Source organism: Gorilla gorilla, chromosome 12 (assembly GCF_029281585.2).
Source record: "Gorilla gorilla gorilla isolate KB3781 chromosome 12, NHGRI_mGorGor1-v2.1_pri, whole genome shotgun sequence".
In the NCBI taxonomy this organism is placed as follows: Eukaryota; Metazoa; Chordata; class Mammalia; order Primates; family Hominidae; genus Gorilla; species Gorilla gorilla.
In genome coordinates, this window is record NC_073236.2 from 82,730,659 (window position 1) to 82,739,330 (window position 8,672).

At 35.6% G+C, this 8,672-nt stretch overlaps 1 pseudogene; it reads left to right on the top strand.

The window, feature by feature from the left end:
- Positions 1 to 2,719: 2,719 nt before the first annotated feature.
- On the top strand, positions 2,720 to 3,740 carry LOC101143425 (eukaryotic translation initiation factor 2 subunit 2-like; annotated as a pseudogene).
- The last annotated feature ends 4,932 nt before the right edge of the window (positions 3,741 to 8,672 follow it).

An 8,672-nucleotide genomic window follows, 5' to 3' on the forward strand; every position in this document is an offset into this window, starting at 1 on the left:
ATATGGTTGCGGATCCATGATTCTCAGGTTGCTCTCTGTTCTTCTGTCTGCCACATCTGGAGTGTCTTGCTTTTGTAAATCAGGTAAGACCTTGGAGAAACATTTATTTTATTTCTAAGAACCCCATAATAATTAACCATAGGTAGAGATCTTTATTGGTGTAAGGGACTTCTAATACCCACCTATTCTGCTGCCTATTATAACAGTCACATACACTTTTATCATTTCTTGGCTCAACCACCTGTGATCCTCCCAATCTCACTGAGATGAAATTTTAAATCCTTTCTAACTCATTCTTAGTGGAAAGAGCAACCAATAAAACACGTTTTCTTATGTTTTCCTCCTTTTAAATAATACTATACTTTCCTTAATTAACCTACCCCTAAAACTTTTTGAAAAGAACAACTTCTGAAATTTCTGGAGGGATATAATGAAGAAATAAGTGAGATAGACCCAGCTGATATATAAATCCAACAATCTTAGATTAAGATTTACATGAAGACATAATGGCCAAAGTCTCTGATTAGTTCACCATTATGAGAAAATTCAACCTGAGCTAAAGTTTTATTCCTCACTTTCATATTTCTGCAAACTCAAAATCCATTTCTACAAATACTCATCAGGTTTTGAGTGATAAAATTAGCAAATCCCTGCAATCTTTCTATTTGTATTTTCTTCTCAGGTAGCATTTTAACCTCTAGAACATGATGAATTTGGAATCTGAATACTGTCCTAATATGAGGATTGAGGCAAGAAGAAATGCATGAATTGTTTTCTGCAAGTGTGAAAAAACCTCACCAAGGGTTTCTGGGGTTTATGAGTTTGAGGTAATACAAATTCATGAATCTTCTTATAACCCCTGTCATATTACTGTAATTTGCTTCTCTGTTAATTAATGTATGAACTTTCACATTAGGTCTGACAAATTCACATGATTTTTTAACCCAGCATCCCAGAGAATTATTTTCTTTGGTGGTGGCAGTGGTGCTGGTATATTAATTTGTTTTTGTTGTTGTTTACTGATCTTAGCCCAGGGTCATAAGGTCTAAGAAATTATTTTAGTATTTTCAAATGTATCCTCAAAAGGCTGGGGATTTCATTTTGGACCTTGAGAAAATAATGTACGTGTTTTTAGTTTTTCTTCTCTCATTATATATTATTCTATGCCATCAGAAGCAATCTTCTTTTTGTTTTTTCATCCCGGGTCATGCATTTCATCTTATCCCAGCCAGGAATAAATTCAGCATTTTCCTGAAGATCTCTTACCTCATAACCAATTTTTGTATTAATTAGGGTTTTTGTTTGCAAGACACAAGCAATAACACTCAGTCTAAAATAAGCCAGAAATTATTGTTTAATAAAGTATGAGGTAGTTAATAGAATAACAGTGGATAAAATGAAGACCATACATCAGAAAAGAACAGCTGCTGGATCCAGGTAGCAAAAACGAAAAAACAGAGTAAACAGACAACCTACAGAATGGAAGAAAATATTTTCAACAAAAATTAATCAGAGTGCTATTCACAATAGCAGCATCATGAATTTAACCTATATACCCATCAAAGGTAGACTGGATAAAGAAAATGTGCCATATATATATATACATATATATACATATATATATACACGTATATATATACATGTATATATACGTATATACATATATATACGTATATATATACATGTATATATATATACACACACACATAGTATATGTGTATATATATAAAATGTATACGTGTGTGTGTGTATGTGTGTATATATGCCATAGAACAGTACACAGCCATAAGAGTGAATGAGATCAAGTCCTTTGCAGCAACATTGATACAGCTAGAGGCCATAATCTCAACCAAACTAATGCGGGAACAGAAAAGCAAATACCACATGTTCTCGCTTATCAGTAGGAACTAAATATTAAGTACACATGGACACAAAGAAGGTAACAACAGACACTAGGGCCTTTTTGAGGGAGGAGGATGTGAGAAGGGAGAGGATCAGAAAACTGCTTATTGGTTACTATGCTTATTACATTGGTGACGAAATACTCTGTCCATCTAATCCCTGTGACACACAATTTACCTATATAACAAACCTGCACATGTATCCTTAAATCTAAAAGTTAAAAAAAGGAAACTTAACAAGCAAAAACAAATAACTCTATTAAAATGTGGGCACAAGACATGAACAAACACTTCTCTAAAGAAGACACACAAGTGGCCCACCAACATTTAAAAATGCTTTGAATCACTAATCTTCATAAAGATACAGATCAAAGCCACCATAAAATACCATCTCACACCAGTCAGAATGGCTATTAAAAAGTCAAAAAATAACAAATGCTGGCAAGGTGGCAGAAGAAAGGAAACACTTAAACACTATTGGTGGGAATGTATATTTGGCCCTCTAGAGAACAGTTTGGAGATTTCTCAAAGAACTAAAAATAGAATTATCATTGATCCAGCAATCTTACTACTGGTTATATTCCCAAAGGAAAATAAATTGTCCTACTGAAAAAAAAAAAAAAACGCCAGCACTTGTATGATTATTACAGCACTATTTACAATAGCAAAGATAGGGAATCCACCCAGGTGCCCATCAGTGGTGTACTGGATAAAGAAAATGCAGCCCTTTCACTGATGCAGGAGCCTAGTGTGGCAGTGGGAGAGATACCAATGGGAGCAGAGCTGCTGCCAAGGCCTGGGGCTGACCTGTCTGACTTCCCATTCGTGCCGAGCCCACTCAAACTACAGCCACATCTGGGGACAAGATGATTTTTGATCCTACTATGAGCAGGAAGAAAAAGAAGAAGTCATTTATGTTAGATGAGGGTGGGGATACCTAAATAGAGGAAAGCTAACCCTCAGAAATAAAAGAAATGGAGCCAGAGCCAACTGAAGACAAAGATTTGGAAGCTGATGAAGAGGACAATAGGAAAAGAAATGCTTACGATGATCCAGATGACTTGATCTTCTTTAATCAAAAGAAAAAGAAGAGAAAAACAAAAAAGATATTTCATATTCATGGAGGTGAAGAAGATGTAAAGGTTCTTAAGATTGAAAGTGATATTTAAGAACCAGCTGAACCAGGGGATGACCTTGACATTGTCAATAAAAAGAAGGAAAAGAGGAATTTCAGGTTCACAGATGAGAATAAATTACTAGAGAAAGATGAAGCCTAAAAGATAAAAGACAGCAAAAAAAGACGATGTTATCTCATTCAGTAATCAGACAGGCCCTATTTGGGCAAACTCAAAAAGAGACTACACATATGAGAAGCTACTGAATAGAGTGTTCCACATCATGTAGGGACAATGCAGTTATGGTTTCTGGAGAGAAAAGGAAATTTGTCACAAAACCTCCTTATGTCGTCTGAGTAGGAACCAAGGAAACTTCTTTTGTCAACTTTACAGATATCTATAAACAAATGTATTGTCTCCCCAAACACCTCCCTGTATTTTTGTTGGCTGAACTGGGTACAAATGGTTCTCTAGGTGGTAATAACCAACTTGTAATCAAAGGAAGATTACAAAAGAAACAGATAAAGATTGTCTTCGAAGACACATCAATGAATACATTACTTGTCACACACGCCGAACATGGAACACAATCCTGTAGAAGCACATCCAACTCTATTTTTTACAACGAGAAATGTGTCATTCTAGAGATTCTATTGCCAGCATCAAAATCAGCTTCCAGGTTGTCATGGGCAAGTGAACACAGCTCTGCGCCAAAGCTAACTAATTTGCTAATCACTGATTTTGCAAAGCATGCTGTGGAGATTTGCCTGGACAGGATTGCCATCAGAGTGGATATACCCTTGCACTAAAAACAAGATTAAAAAGGTGCCAAGTTCTTTGGTGAGTGGTTCGTTGGTCTGATATCCTTGCAAGATGCTGTTGTTCAAGCTGTTGACACACTTATTGCCTACTTGACAGCTGTCAGAAGAATGTAATACCGGATAAGGAGGTGCTTTTTAAAAATTGTTCATAGATTTCTGTAAAATACAAGATAAATTATTGTAACAGTGAAAAGAAAGAAAATGTGCTAGGTGTACACCATGGAATACTACGCAGCCATAAGAAACAACAAAGTCACATTATTTGCAGCAATATGGATGCAGCTGGAAGCCATTATCCTAAGTGAATTAATGCAGAAACAGAAAACCAAATACTACATGTTCTTACTAAGTTGAAGTTAAACATTGAGTACACACAGGCACAAAGATGGGAACAATAAACACTGGGATTCCAAAAGTGGGGAAGTAGAGAGAAGGAAAAGAGTTGAAAAACTACTTATTGGATACCATGTTTATTACATGGGCAACAGAAACATGAGGAGCCCAAGCTTTGGCATCATGCAATATATGTATATAACAAATCCGCACATGTATCCCCTGAGTCTAAAATTATAAATAAAAAGAAAAAATTTAAAAATTACACAAAAATTTATTTATATTTAGGTAAAAATATAGCTAATTATTTTGTACTGCCTATGTGCCATAGTCTATACTAGTGATATTCATTAAAGGACAGTCTTATCCTCTGGGAAATTTTAATAATTTGGAGACTTTTTTATTGTCATAACGGGGTGAGGTGTTACTGGCATTTAGTGCATAGAGGTCAAGATGCTGCTAAACCCAGGACAGCACCCCACAACAAAGGATTATACAAACAAAAATACCAACAGTGCCAATATTGAGAAACCCTACTCTATACCAGGAAATTTATATGCATTAGATCATTTCTAAAGTCTTCCAGAATATAATGAGCTAAGGTTAATTGGTTATTTTGGTCAACCACAAGCCCTATTCTAAGAACGTATCAGCACTACATTGTGCACATAGTAGGCAAGTGAGAATCTAGAATTCAGAAGAATGGGTCATCATTTATGGTTAATCCTAATCTTTGTCTCAGCACACAAAAGATCTGTCAAACTCAATGTGGGGATGGGACGCTTATTATAAATTCTCCAAGAAACAAAATTGATACCAAAGGCAAGAATACTCAAGGTCTGGGATCAATTATAAATTAAAAAGTCTGCTCTGGATTTCCACACATGAAAGGTTAGTTGAGAAGGAGAAGCATGTACACTGAGTTACCATATCCAAAACTATGTCAACAAAACTAGGTAGCAGTGGCTTCAGACACAAAAGCACAAATCATGGCATAAAGCAAGAGGCAGATAGGTAATTAGAGAGGCCAGCAAATTTAGGCAGGATTAGGGGCTGGTTTATGGAAATTTCTGACCCTAAAAGCCAGTAGCCACTGTGCCTTTTTCTCCGCAGCCTATAAAAATGCAAATTAACAATTGAAATGTGAGAAAACCTAGAGACAAAACTCCTGAGTAATTGGAACACAGAAAGTACAGATAACATTGCAGTTGGAAAGAGGAAGCTGTGATGTTAAGCAGGTTAATTCACCTCTGTAGCCCTCAGTTTCTTCCTCTGTAAAATGAGATAAGAGCAACTGGATTTATGAAGCCTTTCCACTAATTCTTCCTTTCCACTAACCTGTGATTTCTTCATTCCAGGTTTGACAGTATCTTGGGTACAGAAGAGACATCAAAGGAGTGATGCTTAGAGAAACGATTCTGTGAAATCCCCTCTACCTTTTTATTCTCTTGCTTTACACTGTTAAAACACTTTATAGAGATTATTTTTTATTTATTTACTTTTGTCACAATCACTTCTTTTTATGCAACTATAACGATTTGCACAGAAGGCTTTCATTCATGCCTTGTTCCTTTTATAAGTACAATCAGTGTTTGCCCTTAGAACACAGTGTGTTCTTTTCTTGCCTTGGGACACCACATAGACACTGTCCTTCTGAATATATCTCTCTCTTACCAACCCTTCTAAATTCATATCCAGCCAGGGCATTTGCCCAATAGATTCAAACTCTGTGATTTTTAACCAAGCAAGTAAGTGAAAAAAATCTAATCTTTAGGTTCAGCAACTCAGAAAATCTGAACTAAAAATAGACACTTGATTTTAGTACATTGAATCTACTTGTCATCCATGTCTCTTGTTTTTATTAGTTTTTCTTTTTGTAATATACAATCCTCTTTCCTTGCATTCTCCAAGATATGTTCAGTGGCGGAGACATGGAACCATCGTAGGGTCACCATGCAGTTTCAGAATAATTTCGTAAGCAGGTATTTCCAAGAACTAAAACTCACCAGCCAGAGCAACCTGAGGTTACCTTTTCTGTCCTAAGGCGGTTATCCAACTATTGTGTGCCTTGAGTATCCATGTGCCAAACATTTGTTGTCTTGTTTCCTAACATCTAATACATTTTTAAGGTCCATATGATGATATTTTGTGCTTGTTTCTTTAATTAAATCTTAGTTTTAAGAATCTTTCATCTGTCCTGAACCCCTTCGCTAGGAACCACTGCATAGCTCTTATTTTTCTCCTCCGTTAAGTCTTGATTCTGTTTTCACCTCTAGTCAGCAGCTAAAGTCCAATCCCAAACCCCTTTGGCCACCTAAAATAATAGATTTCACTGTATTACTGTGGTGGTTCTGACATCACCACAATATAAAATGTTGTTTGTGTTGTGTCTTAAGCCCCCACTACCCACAAAACCTCCTTAGGATATCAGTAGCTTGTTCCCCTTGGAGTCTGATTTGGATTGCTGGTCATACAACAAAGAACCAAGTCCCTCACCAACTATACAGGGTGCTTTATTGGATATCTATTCAGTATTTTACTCTGAAAACTGCCCTTCTTCCACACAGAGACACAATTGTTCTATGAAATCTAAAGCCAAGGACTGACATACTTTTTCCGCAAAGGGCCAGCTACTGAATCTTTTAGTCTGTGTGGGTGATATCATCTCTGTCATAACTCCTCAACTCTGTCATGGTAGTGTATAGTAGCCAGGGAAAATGTGTAAATATGTGCGGTTGTTTTCCAACAGGGTGTTATTTATAAAAGGCAGCAGAAAGCTGGGTTTGGCCTGTGTGCAGTGCTTTGCTAGGCCCTCTCCCAAGCCTTCAATTAGTAGCAGACATGTGACCCAAGTTTGAATTCTTCCACGTATTTTGAACTGGGATACAGAGAAAAGATGTAATTGTTCTTTGTTATTTGAACTCAAATGATACGGAAATGTGATTCCTAGGAAACACTTATCTAACATCTCCACAGAAAGATTTGTTTTGCAGAAGTGATAACAAAAGCTTAGATCAGACCTGCTCTCAGTAATGACCCGCTTAGCAAGGCTGGCTCACACCACATTCTTACCTGCCACGTTGCAGTACAGGACATCTGTAGAAGGACTATGTGTTACTAAAACCTGTGCTTGTCAATCACAAAGTAGAATAAAAATGAATTCTACAGTATAGAAATCAGATATATATATATTTTTTTCAGAGATACCTCATTCAGTATATATTAATCATTATTTTACTTTTTTATTTTGACTTTTCATTAATTTCCCCAAAACATGTATTATTTGCCTATCAAGTTGCAGGCAACTAGAGGCAGGGATAAAGTGGTGAACAAACCGTACGGTTCTGATTCATAAGGAGTTCACAGTCTACATAAAAAGCAGCTTTTTAGAAAAGCAATTTTATAACAACTACAATAACCATTTCCAGACTTACAAAGTACATCATATGGTCTAATATTTTCCTTCATACAACTTTTATGTATTTGAGAAGTCTTTAAACATTTTTTTAGAAACATTCTTTTTGGACGTTTAAGAGGTTTTCCACGTGACACACTACAAACAAGGTTGCTTTTATATGATTCAATGACTTTCTGATAGGACGACAGTTAATTCTGCTAAGAACAGCATGTTAGAGATTAAAAAGAAGACCACTTGTTATATTTGCCAATAAGCTGTTTTACTTGCTATATGAGCATCCAATCAATACTGGATAAATCAGAACTTCTTATCCATACATATGTAAGTCTCTATATTTTTCTTCATGGATATTTAAAATATAATTCTGATGAAGGATGTGACTTTAGATATTGACACTGGAATGATATTTTATTCCTCATCATTTTCATCAACTTTGGCTTCAGTTTTAGAAAGTATACACTTATCACAAGAAAACAGCTCTGGAGTTAACATACTATGCAAAGATAGTCCACCTGCCCAACAGAGAAAAATCAGTCAAACTTTTGTTGACACTGAAAAAAAGTACTTTTCCACAGAGGCACTTTCCAATGTACCTCTCAAAGACATGCCTTATAATAATGCTACTCTGTTAAAAGTAAGATTTCAGGAAGAAAGTGTTTTCCTCTGGGACTGTGGTGCTTTCGCCATCTACTTAATAAGTGAATTTTGCTTCTTCACAAACTATCTCAAACTCAGTTAAGAAAAAGTATATTGAAACTACTAATAAAAATGAGAAATAAAATATTTTTATATGTAATAAAATCATGAAATATTTTTTATTTATGAATAAATAAAAATATGAAATATCATGATATTTCATGAAATACCAAGACCTAAGCTAAATGCTGTTTTTGTTGTTATTTCATTTTGTTATTAAGCTATTTTTCTTGTATATATTTAAGACATACAACATGATTTTTTTTAACTTCCATGTTAGGTTCAGGGGTACATGTGCGGGTTGTTAGCTAGGTAAACTATTGTCATGGAGGTTTGATGTACAGATTGCTTCATCAGCAGGTTCCTAAGCCTATTACCCAATAATTAG